The following is a 12,937-nucleotide window of genomic DNA, read 5'->3' as shown; positions in this document are numbered from 1 at the left end:
CGAGGAAGATCGATGGTGAGAGCGCGGCAGTGTGGACGGCGCTGGACGCAAAATGGCACCCGACATCGCGGCGACCGGTGAACCACGGCAGAAAGTGAGTGCGTGACTGAGCACGGCTGGACTAGGAGACAAGCGGCGCACTCGACACACGGCTGCTGCATAACATGTGAGTGGCGAGCATTGCTCTTGGTGATGTGATTGGGGGACAGGCGCGACCAGAGAACGGCTGAACATAGCGCCGAGATACATGCGGAGGCTGCTGGGCTGCTAAACGGCTGAGCCGGGAGGTTCTGATGCGAGCTGCCCCGGCGGACGGGCGTCACTGGCTGGTAGAAGGTGCAGTGGGTGACTGAGGAAACGACCAGAGCGCACTCCACTGTCCTCGAAGCACTGACGGGGCCGGAGGTACAGCGACAGCGTGTGGGTCGAAGTAGCACTGACCAGGCAGCGGATATCGCAGTGGAGCGGCGGTGCATGGTCCGGAGCAATCTACTGCAGGGTAAAGTTTGCATGAGAAGTGGCTAAACTGGCGCTTGGCGCGGACCGTCGCAATGGGAAAGCACGATAGAGTCCAGTCTAAACTACATATCGATGCAAAATAATCCGCAAAAGCGCTGTCGGAGACATCAGAGGAGGGTGCGGAGGCCGCGCAGGTGGCACCAGTGGGTATGGAGGGCGCCCTGCAGGCTATACAGCAAAGCTTGCAGGACATTCATGGCAAGCTAGACTCAATTACCTTGCGGGTGGACAACATGGCGGCTAAGCTGGATGGGCACGGGGAGAGACTGGTGGAAGCTGAGACCCGTATCTCGGCGGTGGAAGACGAATCGCACGCCACGGCCCGAAAATGTACGGACATGGAGCGTCTGCTAGATGTTATCAAAAGCAAGGCGGAGGATTTGGAGGCACGTTCCCGCCGCAATAACGTAAGAATCGCGGGTATTCCGGAATCCACGAACATAGTAAAGATGGAAACCTATGTGGAGGAATTGATCAAGAACATTTTTGAAACTGAGTCCCTCTCGCCCATCTTTCTGGTGGAACGTGCGCACAGAACACTAGCCCCAAGACCAAAGCCTGGCATGCCTCCGAGACCTATAGTGGCATGGGTCATGAACTATCGAGACCGCGACGCCATCCTCCGCATGGCCCGGGACAAACGCAAGGTCAGCTATCAGGGAAACGATCTGGAGGTCTACCCGGACTGCACGGTGTCCGTCCAGATGGCACGTAAAGAGTTCAATCCAGTCAAAAAGAAACTACGAGAGCTGCAGATTGAGTATGCTATGCTGTATCCAGCACGACTGAAGGTAACATATGACGGGAAAACGGCGCTTCTCCAGACGCCTAAGGATGCACAAGACTTTTTCAAGCGGATCACTAACCGGCGTAAGGAGCAACGACGCATGGACCAAGGCGGGGACTCGGACTGAGGGCTGATGTGAGGGACAGTGCCATGTATGAGACTGCGGAAATACAGGGCCGCTGCTGTGACCAATGCAGCGGGGGTTGCGCTGGACGCTGCTGCGCAGGAGGTAACGGTTACGGGAGGATGGCTCACACAGGGCGCAATATGCACGGTGTCCCATGCGTGGGAGGTGAGATGGAGACTATGCCGCCCCTCTGATAGATACGATTTCTCTCCCACAAGCTTCAGGACACGCGACACTGTGGGTTGGCTGAAGGGAGGAATGGTGGGATTGATGGGCCAGGCGACATCACGGCGCACTGTATATTGGGTCACCATATGAAAAGCCAATGTTGGGGTATGTGCTTGTTGTTCTGACTAAGCAGGGATGTACTAGGATCACGCGTGTATTCTGAATGGGTAACCGACCACATCCATTAGATTGGATGAAGTTGTGCGCTCTTGGTGGATCCCCCACACGGGTGTTCCCCAAACCAAGTTGGGTTGTGATGTTACATTGTAATGGGGATTGTCTTTGGCAGAGTTGGGTTGCTGAAGTGGGTGGGGGGTGGTTGGGGGGGGGAGTTGGGGGTTGTTACGTAGGTTGTGGTACGAAAGGGGCATTACAGATGTACAGGGTGGTATTGAGGCACGCGATCAGAAGGGGACTGTCCAGGTTGCATGCAGTGGCAGTGGCTGCCAGCCAGTTGCCGTTGAAGTGCGAGACAATCAGATAAAAGATGGGCGACAGTACGTTACGTAATAAGCAGCTATCATTCCTGACATGGAATGTGCGAGGGCTGAACAATCCCAAGAATATAAGACATGTCTTGGCATACTTAGACCGTCATCACATTGATATTGCTATGTTGCAGGAGACACACCTCACACCAGCAGCACCTATGTCTATTGGGAGCAGATGGGCGGAGACAGTGCACTGCTCGTCGTACTCCTCGTATTCTAGAGGGGTCATGATTTTGATTAGAAAGGGGGTACAGTTTGATGTGGATAATACGTTTAAGGATGAGGTGGGACGATTTGTTCTGGTAACGGGCAGATTGAGGGGACATAAAGTAGCATTGATTAGCACATACGGTCCAAATGTGGACGACCAGGACTTCTATCATACGGTGTGGAATAAAATTAGTGAACTACCTGATATTCCATTGATCTGGGGGGGAGATTTCAACATAGCGCTGAAGGATGGGTTGGACAGATCAGGCATCGCGACTGAACCCCATACCAGGGCTAGGAGAAAATTGCAGGCTATCATGGCTGACAGGGGCCTTGAGGATATATGGTGGACAAGGAACCCGGAGAGTAAAGAGGCGACACACACGACAACGGTTAGTAATAGCTGGTCCAGGATAGATTATTGGTTAGGGTCTGCGGAAGAGCTCCTATGGACAAGGTCCGTGTGCCATTTGCCTAGGACTTTTTCGGATCCTAATCCGGTCAAACTAACAGTTGAACTGCCGTATTATACACCCCCCCCCCCCGTTTAGTTGGAGTTTTAATGCACGTGCACTGACTGACCCATTATATGCTGAAGCAATAAGCACGGCCATTACGGAGTATTTTGAACTGAATGCGCCCACAACGGACGACCCTGGGTTGTTGTGGGAGGCGTTTAAAGCTAACATTAGAGGGATTTGTATAGACACTGGTGCAGGCATACTGAAAGATATTCACCAGCAGTTGGTGACACGGGAGGAGAAAATTAGCAAGTTAGAGCGAGAATACGAGCGTACACAAAATACTAAACTATTAGGCGACATCAGACACATAATATCTGAATACTAAACGTTCGCAGAGGACGAGCTCAAGTACATCTCGAAACGCCAGGTAGCCAGGGCCTATGGTGAAGGCGGTAGGCCGGGTAAAACTCTAGCAGCTAAAATCTGTGCAGGGAAGGCACCGCAGATAGTACGAGGGGTGCGTAATGAAAAGGGGGACATGCAATATGGAGCACAAGATATACTCAGGGAATTTAGTGCTACTTATGAGATTGGGGACTATCTAGAGGAGGTAGCGATAGCATGGCTGTCTGATGCGCATAGAGAGTACTTAGCGGAACCTATTACAGTGGAGGAGGTGACGGAGGTGATTAAATCACTGCCGAATGGGAAAGCGCCAGGCCCGGATGGGTTCACGTGCGAATTTTACAAAAAATTCACTGTCCCATTGGCACCTCATTTGGTTGAGATGTACGGACACGCTCACGAACAGATGTCGCTCCCACCCACGCTCCGTGAAGCGCTTATAATTGCACTATTGAAACCAAACAAGGACCCTGGGTGCTGCGAGTCTTATAGACCTCTGTCCCTAATCAATGTTTACGCGAAGATTCTTGCCAAACTATTGGCTAAGAGGCTCCAGCCGCTAATGACCCGGTTGATATTACCGGATCAGTCGGGATTTATACCCACTAGATCCACAACGCACAACACATGAACACGGTTTGCTCTGTCGCACTACTTACAGCCATCGACAAAAGCAGCCGCGGTCCTCTTTGATGCGGCGAAAGCATTTGATTCACTAGAATGGCCGTATCTACACAAGGTACTCCGCAGGATGGGATTCCCGTTGAGGTTTCTGCAATGGATACAGCTACTGTACACGACCCAGACGGCACGTGTTAGAGTTAATAGATATGTATCCGGACCGATGCCTATTAGAAGGGGAACGCGGCAGGGATGCCCGCTGTCCCCATTGCTATTCGCGCTGGCAATGGAACCATTGGCGTGTAAGATACGGCAGGGACATCACTATTCAGCGCTGCAGTTCCCACAGAGGCCGCTCCATATATCGCTGTATGCAGACGATATGTTGCTGTATGTGCGAGATCCCGAGGCGAATTTAAATGCATTGCTGCGTGAGTATGTTAGGTTTGCACGGACATCCGGGATAAACATTAACTGGGCAAAGTCGGTCGCTGTCCCATTGTCAGACACCACTCATCCACACCAGTTGGACTATCCAATTGAATGGCAAACAGACCCGGTGCGCTATCTGGGAGTTTGGTATCATAGAGACCTGGAGGTGGTGATTCGCACTAATTATGGTAGGGCGGTCGGAGCGCTGGAAGGGAAAATAGATAGATGGATAAAGCTGACTCTATCACTGGCAGACAGACTGGCCGTTGTTAAGATGGTCGTCTTACCCAAATTATTGTATCTATTCAATAATATACCGATACAACCGCCGGCCGAGGTGTTCCGTAGAATATCGGCGATGGTACGTAGGTTGATTTGGGCAGGTAAACAAGCCAGGATTGAAATGCAAGCACTGACGCTACCGTATGCTCAGGGAGGGTTTAGAGTGCCGGATTTTCTGTTATATTATTTGTGCGCGCAAGCACAATTTGCGCACTATTGGTACCACCCAATCCCGTTCCTGACGCACACTGCCATAGAGGAGGGGGATGCAGCGCCAATTCCACTGCGTGCAATTGTTACGCATGTGCGAGCTCCGTTGCATAAGCAAGATATAAATACAATAGATACGACTAATAAGGCGTGGCGAGTAATGGGGAAAAAAGCACGCAAATTGCCGTTATACGCGCCAGCCCTACCGCTATCACACCATCCAGACTTGTCGGTAACGCAGGAGAAGGTGGGGATGGAGCTTTTGAGACAGGTCGGCATAACCACAATGGGGGATCCGTTTGATAACGGGACGTTTCAGACACTGAGCGAGCTTAAATTTATTAGTAACCAAACGTTGTTGTTCAAATTCACATACTACAGGTTGCAAAGTGCATTGCAGAAACTCTATCCTTCGTTTCCTGAGGAACCATCACCGCTGCTAGCTTTACAGTTTGTGATCACAACACCCACTGCCACTAAATTGGTGTCGAGGCTATATGGTAAATTACAAGAGGACATAGCGGGAAATACGCATAAATCATTGGGAAAATGGAATAGTGTGTTAGCTGACCCGCTGACGCTGGAAGAATGGGGGATAGCTTGTTCTTTGACAGAATTGCTAACACCAAATGGTAATCTCAGAATGCTGCACTATAAATATCTGCACCAGACCTATTATACACCGGCTAGGCTTTGCAAGTACGGATTAAGGGAAGACTCGCGCTGCTGCCGATGTGGGGCGGAGGGGGCAGATTTCAGTCACCTGGCTTGGCGATGTGGGGCAGTGGCGGAATACTGGGTAAAGGTGGTGAAGATGGTGGGCGAAATGGTAGGGTTGGAGCTGGAATGTTCAGAAAGGACATGTTTGCTGGGGATTCTGCCTGAATTGCGATCTATAAAACGTAAATTTGCTGTGATAGCACTACTGTTGGCCAAAAGGCGAATATCGCTCTGCTGGAATAGTAAACTAGCTCCTACGATTAAGCAATGGATTACGGACTTAACATTTTGTAAAGACACTCTCAAAACGTATGAGGAGGAGCTTCCTGGAGGGTCGAGGCCCAGAGACTATTGGGTGTACTTAATTGACTATCTACGACTTTGCCCGCTTGATTGATTGTGTATTGTTACTTTTGTGGGGCAATGCTGCTTACTTTTATTACATCGATGGCTACCAGGTGCTGATGTAGACATGAGGACTGGATGCTACTGTATCATGACCTAATTGTTCTTTGTATGTTGAAATGTTGACTGCATTTCCAAAATGTTAATAAAAAAAATAAAAAAATGAAAAACCCAGGCAACTATCGTCCCATCTCTCTTTTGCCAGCTATTGCCAAGGTCTGTGAGAAGGTGGTGCACAAACAATTGACAGATTTTGTGGAGACCGAGGCTCTTCTGCACTCAGCTCAATCAGGGTTTTGGGCGGGTCACTGCACTGAGACGGTCTTGGTTGAGGTTGTGGAGGCCATTCGGGCATGCCTGGATGCCGGGGGTAGGGCAACTCTGATTCTGCTGGATCTCTCGGCGGCCTTCGATACGGTCCCTCACGATCTTCTCTTGGCCCGTCTCGCTGAGATTGGTGTGTCAGGGGCCGTATGGGGCTGGCTTAGGTCCTTTTTGGAGGAGCGGGCTGAGCAGATTTGGCTCCCTCCCTTCTATTCCTCCCTCCAATCGGCCACCACGGGTGTCCCGCAGGGCTCCTCACTTAGCCCTTTGCTTTTTAACATTTATGTTACGCCTTTGATCCATCTGGCTGAAGCTCTTGGGGCTAAGGTTTTGGCCTATGCGGATGACACCCAGCTGCTCTTCACTTGGGATAAAGCTTCTAAGTCGGTCCTCGCGGCCCAACAGTGCCTTCGTTTCATCTTCACTTGGCTGGCGGATGCTCAGCTCAAGTGTAATGAGCAAAAATCGGAGATTCTGCTTTTTGGCACCTTTCCTACCGATTTTCGTGAACTGCTGTGGCCACAGGAGCTTCCTCTTCCTCTATCTGAGGGACAGCCCGCTGGTTCGAGGAGAATCTTTCTTTTTCCACTCATATCAGGAAAACTGCTGGCTGCTGCTTTGGCCTTAATAAAACCCCTAGGAATTTTTTTCCTCTTCTTCCACAGGCAGCCAGAGAAACAATCACCTGTGCTTTGATTCTCTCTCGGCTGGATTACGCCAATTCTTTATATGTGGGGACCCCTGGGTACATGATTAAAAAACTGCAGGTGGTCCAGAACACGGCGGCCAGATTGCTTCTGGGTATTTCATCAAGGAAGAGTGTCACTTCTCACCTGCACTCTCTTCATTGGCTACCCATGGCGGCCAGGATCAAGTTTAAATACTTGGTCATGGCCCATCGTGCTCTCCACGGTCAGGGCCCCCTCTATCTTCAGAGGCGCTTTTCTTTTTATGTCCCCGCGCGGGCCTTGCGCTCGTTGTCCCTATGCCTAGCCTCGGTCCCGCGCTTTAAACTCCAGAGGGCCGGGGACTGTTCTCTGGTGGTTAAAGCCAGCAGGGCCTGGAATGCTCTTCCCCTTGATCTTCGCCTCACTCACGAGCTCGCGGCATTCAAAAGGAAGCTCAAAACACATCTTTTCGCTCGATTGTCTCTCCTCTCCCCTTGGGTTTCGCGCCGGGACACTTACGAGTAGCCGAGCGCGTTACAAGTGGAAATAACATAACATAACATAACATGATCTCGTTATATGTGGATTCTTCATTTAGACAGGCTATAAATACCTCATTGCATCTTGTAATGATTTTCTTTGTAAACTTCTCCGGATCTACTTTATCCCATTTCAGGGAGTAACCATTCTGCCTGATCAAGCTTCAGTTTAAAGTTTACCTGCGCCTCTTCCAGCTGCTTCAATACCCTTTCCATGTCTAGTATGGTATTTTGCATCTGCAAAACCGCCTCCAATACCCCCACTTCCTGCTCTATTCTAGCGAGCGCTGCTACTCTGACTTGTTTTTGAAATGCACCTAGCTTCGCAAAACCCCTTGAATGAAGGCTTTAAAAGCATCCCAAATTATCCCGGGGGGGACTGAGCCGGCATTATCAAGAAAGAAATCAGCACTGGCTTTTTTTCAAGGCCAATACAACCCCTACATCCAACAGGAGAACTCGATTTACCGTCCACCTTGAATCCTGTCTGCTACCTGGGCATTGGTGGAGGATAGCGACAGAAGAGTGATCTGAAATATGCCCATGCAAATGATTGACTTCTTTTATTTTAATAGCGAAATCTCTCTCTAAAAAAAAAAAAAAAAAATCCAGTCACGTGTAGAAGCCATATATTTTGCTGTGGAAACTATACCCTCTCGTTGGGCCCTTTAGGTATCTCCATACATCCACCAACCCCAGGCCCTGCAACATGTTTCTAAGAGCCTGCTTAGACCTTGGTGTTTGAGTGCTATCTCTCGTGGTCGACCTATCTAGAGTGGTGTTCAGTAAGATGTTAAAGTCACCCCCCGATAATCAACAGGCCGTCAGCTCGACCAGATTCCACTCCAGTCTAGATATGTATTGGGGATCATCTGAACTCGGACCACAGAACCCCACACACACAAACCCAAACCCGCCACATCTCATACCGTCAAGGGCCCACCTACCAGAGCTATCTGTTTTTGAAAAAGTGAACTCCCACTTGCTCCATTCCTTACCAGGATAGCGACCCCCTTACAAAACTCTGCTTCGATCCGAGACCACGTGGCTCTCCAGCCGTCTGAGGTTAGAAAAGAGGCCTCTGCTTTCAATTGCTGTTGGGTGAGTCTCCTGTAAAATAATGACATGGGCCTGACTCTGTTCAAGATACCGCATCACCAACCTCTGCCTGCCCCGGTCCTTGGGCCATTAACATTCCAAGTAAAGAGGTGTATCTCCGTGCCACCTCCCGTTGAGTCCAACACAATTCCACCCCCTCTTTTTGTAGAATATCTGAGGCCTGCACGCAAAAAAACTACTACTTAGTGAGACCGAGGACATTTCTTTTTTTCATTTCCCCCCACTGCTCCTCACCCTGTACCCCTTTCCCCCCCAACCCTACATCCCACCCTGGGCAACCCTCCCAATAATTATAGGCATAGTAAATGGCTAGGAGCTTCCCCGGGTGGCACGAACAAACCCACACGCTGAATGCTAAACTGCAGTGTACCCCCCGTCCTCCACCCCAACCCATGACGCTCCTAGCATCGCATCTAGAATGCAAAATATCAAGTGTTTACCCCCTTCTGATAGATTCAGTCAATGCATCTACATCCTCCGAGGTACGGAAATTGAACATCTGGTTGTTCCACATTATGCAGAGCATTGCCGGGAATTTGAATTGCGCCTTAGCCCCCAGCTTATGCTGCTCCTCCATTCTCCTACCAAGCTCCCACTGCCGCTGGTCTGTTGCTTTGTACACATCTGTTCGAATAGTAAAGGAGAACCCTTTGCAAGTAAAGGATCCGCTCCTTTAGGCAGAACTCAGTAGAGCCTCTTTTACTGCATATGATAGGAAATTTAATAAGATCTTCCTTGGCTTCTGGTGTTGCAGAATCCTCTTAAAAGGATCCCTATGTGCTCTCCGAATCTCTTGCTCGAGATTTATATCTGGCTTGTCTTTTAGTGCTGTGTCCCGCAACAAAGCAATTATGAATGACTTCATATCGGAACCCTCCTCAGCCTCTGGAACATTCAGAAATCTGAGGTTATTCCTCCGGGGGTGATTCTCGATCCTCTCGAGGTCCTCCCTCAAACCCAAATTTTGCTTAGTCAACAGGCTTATCCTCGTACTGTTTTTTTTGGCATCCTGCTCAATGAAATCGACCTCCTCCGCTAATGCTCTAGTACGAGCTGCCACTTCATCGAGCTTCTGGGACAGCACTGAACATGAGGTTTGGATGTCCAGCTGGTTTGCCTCGGAGACCTCAAACCTATTTTTAATCTCTTCTTTAAGGCCCAGGAGTATGGCTGAGAACTGCTTCTCTGTCTGCACCCTACTTGTGTCCCCCCGTCTAATTAATTTACACCACCAGGGTGCGGGCTTTCCCACAGTGCATGCCAACCTAGCCAGGCTTTTCTAGTGAGGCTAGAACATCAAACCTATTACTGATAGTAATACGGGCACTCTCCTCTGGGTTTCTTTCTACATAGGGGGCCTAGATTGGAGCAATGGGGGCATTCGGGATGTCAGAAACACAAGGAGATTCCATAATCAGGTCCAGCCTACCCATATGCGATTCACGGGCCCTCTCGGTGCTCTGTAAGGCTGGTGAGGTCAGCACCTTGAAAAAGGAATTCGATTATGACATTATCTTGATCTGGCGGGTCGGTACCTTCCTCCCCCTTCCCCTGGAATTCTCACTGGGCGCTTTCACAGACTTCCCTGATGCAATACCTGGGGCTCCAGCAACCCCACCGATAGCGCACCGTTGGACCTTCACCATATCTTTGAAAAAACATAGAAGCAGATTCTAGCTCAGGACTTACCCTTGGACCCACTGAAGGAAGAGTGCGCAGTGTGTACTTTGAAATCTTACTGTCAGCCTTACCAATAGCCAGGCCATATTTAGGTCGAGCATTCGAGACCTCTTGTATATACTTTAGTATATACTTATTATATACTTATATGTACTTTGTGGGCTCTGGAGATCAGCACTAGGACTTGTCTGCTTCTGCTTAGGGACTTTTTTTCTGTTTAACTGCCTCTATTTAACTGTCTTGATAGAAAACGACCAGCAGAGGTCAGTAAAATACCAGAATGGCTTTCTGCTGAGGAACTTTCACTTTAGAATTCTCAAGATTCCAGTCCATAGAAATTGTCTTCCACGAACACCCGTAGGCAATAATATTTTTTTCAAATCTTGTATTTTCAGTGATATGACCACCGAAGGCCCTGATTTTATATTAAATATAGAGCTTTGGACTTTACCATTTCCCGCTGAAAGGCAATATTTCTCTCCATGTCTTCCCATACATGTAAATGTAAATGTATGTGTCTTGTAAAGCGCACTGCTGCCCTGAGGCGTCCTGGCGCTGTAGACCGCTGGGGAACCCGTCCTGGCTATCCCTGTGAGATGGTCCCTCCAGGGTATCTCCAAGGTGAAACCAGGCATCCCCGGCGAATGTGGGGGGCCGTTGTGGAGATGAGGCAAGCTAATGCCCAGAGTCACCGAGTGTGATCCCTGGTTAGAGTAGGCACCGAAGCGAGAATTATCGAGTCCGCTGGCCCTGGTCCACGACCCTGCCGCGCCGGGGATTGAACCCTGGTCCTGGGCTGTCCTCTGCTTCTGGGTCTGCTTCCTCTAACCAGTGAGCCACACCTCTCCACCTGGCGTGTCACGCAGTTTGGTGCTTACTTTCCCTCCATGTTAAAGAACAGTAGATGTTTCAGCACCCAGGCTAATGTGCTGCATAGCTAAATACATATAAGGTCCCAAAGGCGAGACCGATTGCATTGCAAATGCTTATCCATGTAGGTGGGGCATTGAACCCTCCTGTCTTCTTCCGAAACCTCATGTTCCCTCTGCCACTGCCCTTAAAACCTAAAGTGTTGAGAGCTGTTGCGCGTCTCCCACACACGCTTCTATAGCAGCCGGGGAGCTTCCCTGACTTGTGATGATTCTGCAGCTGCCATTGCGAGCCTGCACTTAGGCCGCCCTGCTGCGCGGCAACTCCCTTGCGGCACCCTCCCAGCACAATATTGGCACGTTGTCTACCACGTCAGGAGAAAACTCCACCAAGGTCTCGGTGAAGGGCATGCATTCGTGTTGTAATGAGACCAGGGACGCTCCCAAACAATATCGCCAGGTACATAGTCAGGGCGGGGGCGGAGGGCTGCACATATTGCAGCGAGAAGTGTCCCCTCCCGGGAGCTCACAGTCGCTTAGAGCACACCCGCCATGTTGCCCGTCATCCCAGGCCCCTCAGCCAATAGTTTGACTTAAAAGAGAGAGTACTTAACTATTCACATATTCACAATACTGTACATAGGTATTAGAGGGCATTAACTTTTAATCTGCACTCAAAGTAAGTTATCAGTTTGTAGGAGACGGTCTGTGCAGTTCCCAAGAGACACATCTCAGCACTATTCTTACTGCAAATCAAAAACAGGGTCTGGGACCCTCCACCCCATGAGGTGATGGGGTGACTGGTGTGTATGGGAGAGGCTCCCTCCCATGAGGAATGTCTCCCACCAGCTGGAGGCAGTGGCGTCACTAGGCGGGTGCGGGGGGTGCGGACCGCACCGAGTGACACCCTCACATGGGGTGACACCAAAGGGCCGGTGTGTGTGCAGAGGAACGCAACCCGCGCGCAACGCAACCTGACCTGCTTTCAGGAGGAGGAGGTACCTGTGCACAGTCACAGTGCGCACTGTCTCCTCCTCCACCGCGTCTGCCCGCCTCGGCATCGTCACTAGAGGGGTGCAGTGATCGTAAATTTGAATCCGGGCCGGGAATCCCGCATGCGCATTGGGCCCTAAGTGCACGCGACTCTGCATCATGAGGATCGAGGAGGAGGTCTCAGCAGGTTTGACCACCCGCCATAATTTAATTTTATTCTAAGGAGCCAGGCTTAAGGCTAGCCACCGACCGACGTAGTCCCCCCCCCCCCCTGTCTGCCACCATTGCCAACTCAGCAGGTGAGTGTGTTTCTCCGGCACTGCAGACCGGGCGGCACCAATTGATTAAGCCATGTGGGTCAGGTGGCGGTGGGTGGTGCCCTGGCACATGACGGGCATCGTCCGCATTGTAAATTAAGTTGCTATTGGACAATTGCATGTTATGTCCCAGATACTTGTAGAGCCTTTTTTGCCAGAAGTCTGGCTCCACTGAGACATTAGCGTACCTGTACACTACAGCCTGGTTTGGCGGACCCTGTCGAGGACTTGTATCTGATTTCTGGTTGGTTGACCTGAAACATTACCAGTGTGAATGCGCTTAACATATGGCTGTTGTGTTTATGTTTGGTGTTATGTGAGGTCTTTGCATTTCAGGTATTTGGCGTTTGGGAATGCTGGCATGTGCATTACCCCTCTCAGAGTATGTACATGGGGTAACTGAGAGTATGAGGTCTTATTTGAGTCCACAATGCCATTAACAAGATAACCGGTGTGGTGTAGGGTGTATATCCTTGTGCATGCTGTTGTGATGGCTTTAATGCTCCACTATAGGAATATTTGTGCTG

The sequence above is a fragment of the Triturus cristatus genome, chromosome 12 (genome assembly GCF_964204655.1).
Source record: "Triturus cristatus chromosome 12, aTriCri1.1, whole genome shotgun sequence".
Lineage (NCBI taxonomy): Eukaryota > Metazoa > Chordata > Amphibia > Caudata > Salamandridae > Triturus > Triturus cristatus.
The sequence above is the reverse complement of the archived record's forward strand: the minus strand, read 5'-3'. Positions refer to the sequence as shown.